We start from the raw sequence: 12,295 nt of genomic DNA, 5'->3' as shown, positions 1-12,295 counted from the left end.
AATATGTCCAATATTAAAATATCTGATCTTATAATTAAATAATATATAAATATTAAAGAAATTAACAAATTTTTAAATCTGACCATAATTTAAAAAATAAAATAATCATTTTTCAAATTTAAACCTCAAAATATCAAAAAATTAATAATAATCTATTAAAAAATAAATATTATTAATTTAAAATTTATATCTAAGGTTAAATATATTAAAAATAATATTTTATTTTAATTTTAGGGTTTGAAAATTGCAAAAATTCGAAATTTGGGGAAAAATCCCACAAAAATCGAAAGTTTGGGGTTGCAGGCAGCAAGGCTGCACGTGCAGCCATCACAGGCTGCAAATAGCCCTCATGCGCGCGCGGGAGGAGGAGATTCAACCTCCTTGACCGAGAAACCTCGGTCAGGTGCAGCATTCGTGTGTGGGCGGACCGTGTCTGAAGTTAGGGACGAGACACGGCTTCAGACAAGAATTTTGTCTGAGATGCGCGCGCGTTGGCGTGCCTTCTCCGAGCGCCTGGTGCACTCGATGCACCTACTCGACACCATATGCATTTGATTTTTCAAACCTTCATAACTTCTTCGTTTTTCATCAGAATTGAGTTCCGTAAAAACGAAAGTTGCTTAATTTTTCACAAGGCATCAAAATAAAATATTTTCAGAAAGAAAATAAAATTATTTTCATGGAAAAATTTCATAATTACTATACATTCATCAAATAATCACATAAACTAACATGAACACATCCAAATCAACATGCAAACAATATTCATCGTTTTACATCCATATTTTATGAAAGTAAATCATTACCATGGCTCTGAGGCTAGTTGTTAGGAATATTTTACCAGGATCTAGATTTACTAACAAGTATGTTGATTACATACTAAATATGAATTCTCTAAAACAATGAAATAAACACATAGCGGTTAAGAAAACCTTACATTGGTTGCAGCCGAATGTAATGACTCCTTCCATTCAAGATCTCTAGCCCTTGATTACTTTCTGTAGCAGACCATTATCAAGATTTGAACCTGGATCTCTTTCTCTCCTTCGGGTTTGGTAACCACCGTCTTACTCATTATGATTGAGTACTTGACTTGCTATGTGTGGGCACGTCACTCATCACTAAGGCTTTCGAATATGGTGAAGAACAATGAAGGAGGTGAAATCTCTATAGAAGGAACTCTCTCATCTAGGTTTGGTTGAATAGTCAGGTTGACATTAACTGGATGAGTGAGAGTATCATGTTCCTTTTATAGTGTTTCAACTAGGGCTTAGGGTTGAATTACATGAATTAAAAAGAATAAAATATTGGGTAAAAAATCAACCTTGGCCGTACAAGATAGTGGACCTCTTTCTAGTTAGATTTTTGCCACTTTATTTCAACCACTTATTCTTCTTTTCAATAATACTATATTTTCCAATTGAAACCTATAAATGCCAAAACTATTTATTTAATAATTATAATTAATTACTAAATAAAATTGTCATTTATGTAATTTATTAATTAGACCATGCAAAGTCTCTTAATTAACAAATTGACCCCAAAACCTCTTTACTTCACAATTAAGCCCTTGCTTAGTGAAAATTCATAAATAAGACATAGTCTAAGTTTAAAATTATAATTAATTAACTAAAATCAATCAACTGAGTCTGCAAGCAGTATTATCTCAACTAGTGAGGAGACCATGGGCTTATATAGGCGAGCTTTCAATAATTAGATCTAGAATTCACCAAGTAAATTTGTAACTCATTAATTCCTCATTGAACCACTATAGAACTTGGAATTGAATACACTCTCAGTTATATAGAACGCTCTATATGTACCACGATATAGATACGTTATGATTATCCATTATTATAACCCTAATAGTCAAGGATCCTCTATAAGGGATAAATTTACCGCTCTACCCTTCAATGTATTTTATCCTTAAAACACTTAGCTACCTATAAATGATATTTCAGTAAACTAATATAATTACTGAAATGAGATCTCAATCATTTATCTCTATTCAGCCAAGCTCGAAGGAAATCATTGTTTCACTTCTATGTCCAGATAGAAGTTATAGATTCCATATCTATGACTAGAGCTCTCACTCAATTGTACTATCATGTTCCCAAAATGTACGTATCACCCAAACCAAAAGGTAGGCTTAACTAACAAATCAAAGAACACAAATAACACTCTTGAGATCGAACCTAACCATGTCCGGATTAAGATCCATAGACCTAAGATCAACCGTTGATATTGACTTAAAAAGATATAACAGTAAGTTTATGATCTCTTATCTAAGATCAATATCGGTCCCTTCCAATGTATACTCCATACATCCGATACTGGTAAACTTTACCAATGCCCTGGAAAGGACATAACACTTATCCAAGGTGTAAGTATAACTATCGTTGATTATCATGCCAGTCTAAATCCAATGAACTAACAAATTAGGGAATTAAACTTTTGAACATATAATCATGATTATATTCCACTGTGCTGAGGACACTATAATCATGAACAAATACATATGTTCTGGACTTAATAGAATTTATACATTAAAAAATCATGAAATAAATCATGTGAACCATGCAACATAAAATAATTTCTGATCTTTATTAATTAGTAAATCTAATTATATTGAAATGGGTTTTATTTAGGGCACAAAACCCAACAGTCCTATGCATCTATCCCACAATAGGTCTCTATCTTTTAACACCGAGATAAATAGAATTTAGGAATTCAAAACGTATCCCACACCCACGAATAGTTCTTCACTCTCAGGTTGAAAAGTTACCATCTTCCTCTTGCAGTCAACATTAACGACTTACTTAAATAGTAAGTCCTTTCTGAATATGACATCGAACTCTACTATACCCAATTCTACAAGATCAGCACTCAACTCCCTATCCTCCACTCTAATCGGCACATACTTAATCCACCTTTTGGAGATAAGTAATTATTCGCTAGGTATCAGGGTTTCAAACCTTATTTCATAACTATTTCAAGGCGTAATCAATTTATCAATCACCCTGGCTCCCACATATGAATGTGTAGCTCTAGAATCAAATAACAAAGAGTAAATAGAGTAGTTGAATAAAAGCTAACATGACACCACTGAAGGACAAGCTTCAGCATTGGCTTAGGTAGTGGCAAACACCCAAGCTGGAATGGGTTTTACCTCCTATTTTAGTTCTTCCTTCTTCAGCTGTGGGCATTCCCTCTTGATCTGCCCTACTAGACTGCATTGGAAAAATGTTGTTACACTCTCCCGGATGATGCTTCTTACATCGGGGGTACTCTGGATAAGTATAGTGACGTCCAAGGCAACCCTCACCTGTTTTCCTACGAAACCTCTTTTTCTAACTCTATCCCATTAATGTAGATGGAGCTTTCCTCTTCTGATTATCCAAGGAACCAACACCACCTTTATTAAGATTGAAAGTAAGGGGAGCAGTGACCTCACCAACAACTAAAGTCCCTCGGGACTCTTGAGCAAACTTTGTAACACTCTTGATTTTTAAAAGCATTCATCATATCTTGATCTTCCAAGATAACCAATGGTCTTTGCATCCAAAATCTCCCATAGAATGTACCCATTTGGTTACCAGTAATTAATTATTTTACTGGCAACTCTTGAGCTAAAATAACTGGTACTTGGGGTTAAGGCACAACAGGAGATCCATGTTTCCTCAACCTCTCAATCTTTTCCTCTAGCTATTGTATTCTAGCTTCCATTTCCACGAACCTTTGCTCCAAATCTAGCAGAGCCTGTAGTGTATTTTCATAACCACCTCCATAAGTCTTTTCTCGGCCTTTAACTCAGCCTTGAGAATAAGGGGGATCCCAATCTCTCCAACCGCCACCAGTCTCAATTACATCATCCCAACATCTTGTATTTCACTAGGGATCCATATATAGGACAAGTCTGTAAATTCATGAGTTTGCTCAGTTAGGCAGCAAACTAATTTGTAATCTACTTACCGCTTACATGGGATCTTAACATACTTCTATTCAGCTATGGATCTGCTAAAATGCTTTCTATCATGCTTTTCTAACCATGCGTAACAAATAAAACTACTAAAATACGTAGAAGCTTGCCAAACCATGAGTTGAGCTTATCTCTAATAATGACTGTACATATCTTGACGGTCTTTGGAGAATTACTGGCAGCTATAATACCAAATTACAATGCCCTACTAGTCTAAGCGTGCTACATTAATTTCTTAATTAATGTGCACACCTTTGCTAATCAAAGGATTTATCGAAAAACATGATTAATTTTGTTATCTCAAATTTTGTCCACCTGACATGGCACCTCCACGTAGCAAAAACCAAAAGACACATTGAAGATAGGTCAACACTAACCGGCCAGGGTAATGTCGTTCAACCTTCCAACCTGTAAGATCACTTGTCTGCACGATGGACACAAGCAAGTTTATCCTGATATTAAAGTCACCTGTAAAGATAAGGATGTACAAACACTGACAGATCCTGGCCAAACATATAGCTGGCCAGCCAGGGTGGACAAGCTTCATCCACCGGGAAACCTTTCAATAAAGTTGGTCAGCCAAGCATATAGGGTACGCTCCAATACTTGTGTGTTTCTCAAAAGCTTTCCAAATCATCCTCAGCACTTTTGCAACTTTGGAACAGTTCAAACTGCCCACAATTCTAGGGATTCAACGCAAAAATGTAACGACTCTATTCTTTAGGAATATTTCCCATATTTTATGTATTTTCAAATAAGAAACCTTGTAAAACCTAATACCATATAAAGGTTCATAACCCTTCATGAAGAAGAGGACATTCTGATTCATGAAAAATATCTAAAGCACTAAGGCAATGAATTCTCTCTTTTCTCGTACTTCTCACCTTCAAAATACATTCTCATTGTAATACTATAGATATCCATAGCTAAATATTACAAGGTTTCAGACTGTAATATGCTTGGTATTATCTCAAGAGAGAATACAACAAAAAGGGGAGTAGGTCATTACTTGAACAAAGGGGTCGAACCTCTATCAATGTCTGTGTCTTTATATTTATTATCAATCTAGCGTGATAGTCATAAGATAAATCCAATCCTAGTTAGACTCCGCGTCAGTTGGCTAAATTTATGGTCAATATTTTGGCGCTTTCATTGAGAGCCCAAAGTTCTCATTCAGAAAGCTCTCATCTTTTTTTTTTTTTTTTTTTTTTTAATTTTCATTCTGCATGGCTATCACAAGACGTGGAAATTCAACTAAACCACGAGAACCTATGGCCACAGACCTTAATGTTTAAGTGCCACCTGCTGTGGTCAACCTGAGTGTGTTTGCCCGGCCACCATGCTCTGGCCAGCTAGCTGACACATCCACCACAGAAGTCTAGCTAGGAGAATAGAAGCCTACTGGACCCACTGTCCAGCCAAACGCTAAAGTTCCTGGTACGAGGGTTGGACTTTGAATTTATGCTAGTGAGACTAGACCTGGGGTTGGCAATCCAGGCATTGATGAGCCCCACATGGACTTAGGGAATGATACTGAACTTGTCAGGCTGAGAGAGGTTGTAGGACAAGTTCAAGGTCATACAAATCTCCTTCATCATGACCAACAAGAAACATGCGCTGCTATGGGTGATGCGTTTGCCCAATAGAGACGCGAATTCTAGGAATGGATGGATCAGTTTGCTGCAATCCTCCAAGCCCAATAGGTGGAGCTAAACTGCCATAATAGGGAGGCTAATGACCTAATCAGATCATTCAATGAGAGGGTTGGATCTCAGGTTGAAGAGCCATCCCTCATAAGGGATCCCCTTTAGGGTAAAGGTCCCTGTGTCTTAAAGGGAACTTAGCTCCCTAGGGATCATGGGAAAACCTCAAGGCCAAGAGGGCCAACTGCGTCCCAAACAAGGTCGTCCTATCTGCCTAATGATGGGTAGATCTTGCTTGAAAGATCATATGGCAGGATTGACAAGTTTTAAGGCCTTCTTAAAGGTGATGAAGGAGGGGAAGACATCCCACTGAGGCCAGGGCAGAGTTGGTCTCATAGTGGGGAGTTTTACCCCAATCCCAATGAGGACAATTCCACTAGTCACCCAAGTGGTGAGCACACTAACTGCATATCTCAATATACTGGGTGCAACGATGATGGTTAGACATATTCTGACCTGAGGCCCAGAGATTCTATATTTGCCAGAATGGGCCCAAAGTAAGAATAGATCTTTGGATTGATCTGAACCAAAGAAGAAATGCTCAAAATAGATACGTCATGCCCCCAATAACTCCACCAAGAGGGCAAAATAGGCTAAATCTGGCCAACCCTGGAAAAGTATTTCTTGCCCACCCACCCACCAGCCTGGCTGGGCAAGGGTTAGTAAGGAGGGTATTATCGGACAAAGGTAAGCTGATGTTGATCCTCTAGTGCAAGCACAACTGGATCAACTCAAAAACATGATACAAGGCTTGTCTGGTCTAAAATTGTCTGACTTAGAGCTAGACAAGACCTGAGGGTCACCTTTTCTGTGTGCATCAATGCGTTGCCCTTGCCTACCAAGTTCAAGATTCCAACTTGTAAGATGTACGCAGGGAAAGAAGATCCCTTGGATCACATCATATATTTTAAAATCTATATGGATTTGTAAAATGTTGAGGTTGACACCCGTTGCAAGATTTTCCTAAAAACCTTGTCTGAAACTTCACAATAGTGGCTTTTCAAATTAGCTGCTATGAGGTTTGATTCATGGAATCCTTTCACAAGAGAGTTCTACACACAGTTCTTGTCTTCCAAACAAACACCTTATAGGTTGGAAGACTTAGTTGATGTGAAACAGAGGCCAAGGAGCCTCTGAAAGACTATCTCCAAAGATTCATGACTGAAGCTACCAAAGTCAAGAATCTAATGGAAGAAGGAAGGTACACAGCCATCATGAGTGGCATACTACATTTGAGTGAGTTGTGCAAGGACATCCGCCGACACTCAACTCAAAACATGGCTGATTTCCTTGATAGGGTAGAAGGCTTTGTTAAGCTTGAAGAAGTTGACCGACAAGTCAAAAATAGGAGACAAGAAGGTGCTGGATGGGCCCTTAGTGGTAGACAACCCTCAGTTCCGCCCAGCACACCTGCCATCATAGGTGGCTAGCCCTCAAAAGCCCAAAACAATGAAGGCTAGCATAATAACAACTCTGGCCGAGCAAAAGGCATAAAGGGGAAATTTAATAATTCCCCCACGCCACAAGACTCAAAGGAGAAGGAGGAGAGATTTACATGCTTCGCTCTCCTAATAAAAACTCTTGAAATAGTCTGCGCAGCCACACAGTCCATAGTTCCATACAGGAAGCCTCCTCCCATGAGGAAAGACGTAAGTAAGAGGGGCCTTTCAAATTTTGTCAATTTCATAATGATTTTGGCCATGCTACCAATGAGTGCAAGCACTTAAAGTTGGAAATCAAGTTCTTGATCAGAAAGAAAAATCCCCATATCCATCGTTATGTACAAGACAACCAAACACAGGCACAAGGTGCCTAAAACAAAGACCCAATACCACCGCCAGTGATAGGTCATTTAGGGCTCATAGTTGGATGACTCCATATTGCAGGTGAAATAAGCAAAGCTATGTAGCGCCAAGCTCGGACCCTCCATCATGAGCAAAAAAATGGCGTACTAGCTGTAGAAAAAAGAGATACCAAATAGATAAATCTTGAAGAACCTATCATCTCCTTCACAGAGAGAAATGCCGCCCAGGTCGGGTTTCCTCATAATGACACCTTAGTCATAGCAACACAGATAGGGAACATGACAGTGGCCAGGTGCATGATTGATAATGGAGCCTCTTCAAACATACTTTTCAAGTTAACCTATGAAAAGATGGGGCTTTAGTTGATAGATCTAGCACCTTATACACAACTGATGTATGAGTTCTTTGGCCATGGCCTTGCACCCATGGAATACATCATATTGCCTTTGACAGTTGGGGAAAGTTCCACAAGAAGAACACTGATGGCTCAGTTCATAGTGATCGATGTGCCATCATCGTTCAATGCAAGGATAGGTTGGTCAACCTTGTACGACCTGAAAGTTGTGACATCAATTTACCACATATGCCTAAAGTTCCCAATGAGAGATGGGGTAGGGTGCCTAAGGGGAGATCAAAAAACTGCCTGACACAACTATAACTTGGCTTTGTCCAAAGCCAAGAAAGAAAACATGCCTATCAAGAGCTCTAGTGAAGAGTCCAGCCAAGGGCAATGAAGTTCAGCCCAAAGCGAGGAGGCAGATTTAGATCCTCCATTTGGGGAACCTACAGAAAGCTTTGGACCAATAGAGGAACTAGAAGAAGTAGAGATTGATCCCACCCTTCCAACTAGGAGATTGAAAATCAGCATTGATAAAATTTCTAAGGGTGAACCTCTATATCTTTTCCTGGTCACATAAAGACATGGTGGGGGTCGATCCATCTGTAATTTTTCAAGCCTAGACCATAGATCCAAACTTCCAATCTGTATAGTAGAAAAGGAGATTGCTGGATAAAGAGCGAGCACAAGCTTCTAAAGACAAAGTCGAAAGGTTGCGCCCCAATGACTTTATCATTGAAGCTTTCTACTTGCTCTGGGTGTCCAATCCTATCTTGGTACCCAAACCAACAATAAGTGGTGAGTATGCAAAGATTTTACTGACCTGAATAAGGTTTGTCTAAAGGATTTTTTGCCACTTCCAATGATTGACCATCTAGTAGATGCTACAATTGGTCATGAGATCCTAAGCTTCAAGGATGCCTATTCAAGTTATAATTAAATCAAAATTAATCCACCAGACTAAGAACATACAAGTTTCTTGACAGATGTAGGCATGTACTACTACAAAGTCATGCATTTTAGACTAAAAAATACAAGGGCTACCTATCAAAGGATTGTAAATAAAATGTTTAAAGACTTGATCGGCCATAACATGAAAGTCTATGTGAACGACATGCTTGTCATGTCCAAAAAGGCTATGGGCATATAGAAGATCTAAATGAATGTTTCAAGATCCTTTGAGAGTACACATGAAACTTAACCCCCTCAAGTGTTCTTTTGGAGTAGGCTCAGGCAAGTTCCTTAGATTCATAGTGAATGTCGGGGAATAAAAGTAAACCCATAGATGATCTAAGACCTTTTCGATATGAAGTCGCCTACAAGGATAAAAGAAGGGCAAAGCTTAACTGGCCACATAGCAGCACTAAGTAGATTCGTGTCAAAGTCCACAAAGAAGAGTGTACCTTTCTTCTGCATACTTAGAAGAAATAAAAAATTTGAAAGGACAAAAGAGTGTGAAGTCACCTTCCAAGAGCTAAAGAAACAACTATCTCAGCCTCCCATCTTGTCAAAACCTCTAGACAATAAAGAATTGGGCATATAATTGGTGGTCACAGAGTTTGTTGTAAGTGCAGTTCTTATTAGAGAAGAAAATGGCATTCAACACCCAGTATACTATGTCAGCAAAAGACTTATTGACGCTGAAAATCGATACCACTCATTGAAAAACTGACATACTACTTGCTCATAGCTTTGAGAATGCTAAGACCTTACTTCCAAGCTCATCCAATAAGAGTGTACATTGACTAGCCCTTGCGATAGGTTCTTCAAAAACCTAAAGCATCTCGGTAGTTACTCAAGTGGGAAATAGTACTTGGCCAATATGAAATCACCTACAAACCAAGAGTGGCGATAAAAGGCCAAGCTCTCGTTGAATTTTGTGGCTGAATGTACAGGCATATCTCTTGAATCTCTCAAGATTCAGGAGAAAAGTAATAGCAAGAGAAGAAGTGAAAATAAGAGTAAGAGAAGAAGTAAGAGCAAGAAAATTCAACCTGGAAGTTTCACATTGATGGAAGTTGTATGCATTGCTTGTCTAGTGTTGGCATTGCCCTCATTACACCTGGGGTCAACAACTACATAGATAAATCAAGTTTGGTTTCAAAGTCTCTAACAATGAGGCTGAATAAAAAGCTCTGATTGCTAGGCTAAAGCTTGGACATGAAGTGGGAGCAGACTACCTGGACATATATGGTGACTTTTAGCTAGTTATCAACCATGTCCTAGGTGAGTACATTGCTCGAGAAGAAAGAATGATGATCTACTTGAGAAGAATCCAATACTTATTAAGTCAACTCAAGAGGTACACCATTAGGCAATTCCTCAGAGAAGAAAATGCAACAGCCAATGCACTTACCCGATTAGCTAGCAGCACCTTAACAGACAAGACCAACTTGGTGCCCATTCAGTTCTTAAAAGACCCAAGCATAACTGTTTTAGAAAAAATAGATATGTTGGATGATGGTCCTACATGGATGAAACTAACAATAGCATACCTCCAATGAGTCCTACTAGAGGACAGGAATGAAGAAAGAAAATGGAGAGGAAAGTTGCTCGATAGCTCATCTTGGACGGGGTTATGTACAAACATGGCTTCTCAATGTAACTTCTAAGATGTGTCACCAAGGAAGAGGCTCAATGACTATTAATTGAAGTACATGAAGGTTTTAATGGCAATCATGCTGAGGGGCAAAGCCTTTCCAAAAAGATACTCGGACAAGGATACTTTTGGCCTACCTTGATTGAAGATTCAATGGACTATGTCAAGAAATGTGATAAGTGCCAAAAATTCTTAAAGATCCTAAGAGCTCCATAAAACGTGCTAACACAAATGCAGTCTCCTTGGTCCTTTGCTATATGGGGGATAGACTTGATCAAACAACTTCTTAAAGGAAAAGGAAGAGTACAATATGTTGTAGTTGCAGTTGATTATTTCACCAAGTGGACAGAAACTGAACCATTGGCAACTATAACTTCAAAGAAAGTCCTCGACTTTATTGTCAAGAACATCATATGTCAGTTTGGACTCCCTCAGAAGATCGTATCAGACAATGGGAAATAGTTTGATAGTGGCATAATCACTGACTTCTATAATAGACACGACATTATTAAAAGCTTCTCTGTAGTTGCACACCCTCAAGCAAACGGGCAAGTAGAGGTTGTAAATAAGACCTTCAATGACACTATGAAAAAGCATCTAGAAGAGGCCAAGGAAAACTGGCATGACCTACTCCCAGAGGTACTTTGGTCATACAGGACCACTGAGAAGATGGCCATGATAGACACCCTTTGCATTAGCCTATGGCTATGAAGTAATGCTGCCTGTTGAATTGGAACCACCGCCCCATAGAACAATAACATATGACCAAGGAACAAACCACACCTTGTTGGCAGAATCCCTTGATGAAATAGAAGAAAGAAGAGACTAGGCCAACTTAAAGTTGCATACCTACCAGTAAGAAGTTGCGCGGTACTTCGATAAAAACGTTGAGGAGTGGAAATCATTTGTAGGAGACTTAGTGCTTCGAAGAGTATTCCTAAATGCCAAAGATTCTACAACAACAGTGTTTGGACCTAACTAGGAAGGACCGTACCAAGGGACAGAAATTACAAGTAAATGTGCTTATAAGCTTGGTCGGTACAATAAGAAGATGGAATTAGTTGTAATATCCCAGAAAATAAATAATATTTAAATGGACATATTTTATTAAATATGTAATTTCTTGAGAAATGAAGTAGGATTATGATCTTACTTAGGTAATTGTTGAGAAATTATTTAATGAAATACGTTATTTTTGGGCCCGGCAATTGTGGAATTTTAGCTATGTGGTTAGCAATGTCACGACATTAAATGAAAGAATTATTTTGAGAATATCCCGGATTAAGTTAGAATTTTATTAGAATGTCGGATTGGGGAATTAGTAAATTACCAAAATGCCCCTAGGGTGTTTTTTAAGAATTAATTATTAAAGAGGGGTAGATTAGTAATTTAGGTGTTGGTTTTGTTTTTCTTTTGTAGCTGCCTATATTAAAAAAAAAAACAAAACAAAGCATTATAAAAAAAGAAGAAGCTTTCTTCCAAGGCAAGAAAGACTCATTTCTCAAACTTTCTTCCTCCTCTTCCTTCGAGCAGCTGCAACCAGCCGCTAGGGGGATTGTTTTGCTTCAACCATCTCCTATTTTCAGAGCTAAACTCTACCTTCAAGCCAACCTTGAACCTTAGGTAAGTTCTTCCTTATGTTTTGGTGTTTTTCTTAGGTTTCTAAGCTAGGTTTGTTATTCTTTTTGGAAGTTTTCAGGGCTGTAGGTTTAGAGAAGGCTTAGGTTTGTTATCTTAGTTGAATAAGGTCTGTTAATGTATGTTTGAATTAAATTCATGGCTGTTGGGATTGGTTTGTGAGTGAGGAAGCTAAAAGAATTTAGATTTCTTCACTTGAGTGTATGATTTTAAGCTAGAGATTGAACTACTGTG

The sequence above is a fragment of the Cannabis sativa genome, chromosome 4 (assembly GCF_029168945.1).
Source record: "Cannabis sativa cultivar Pink pepper isolate KNU-18-1 chromosome 4, ASM2916894v1, whole genome shotgun sequence".
In the NCBI taxonomy this organism is placed as follows: Eukaryota; Viridiplantae; Streptophyta; class Magnoliopsida; order Rosales; family Cannabaceae; genus Cannabis; species Cannabis sativa.
Note: the sequence above shows the minus strand (reverse complement) of the source record.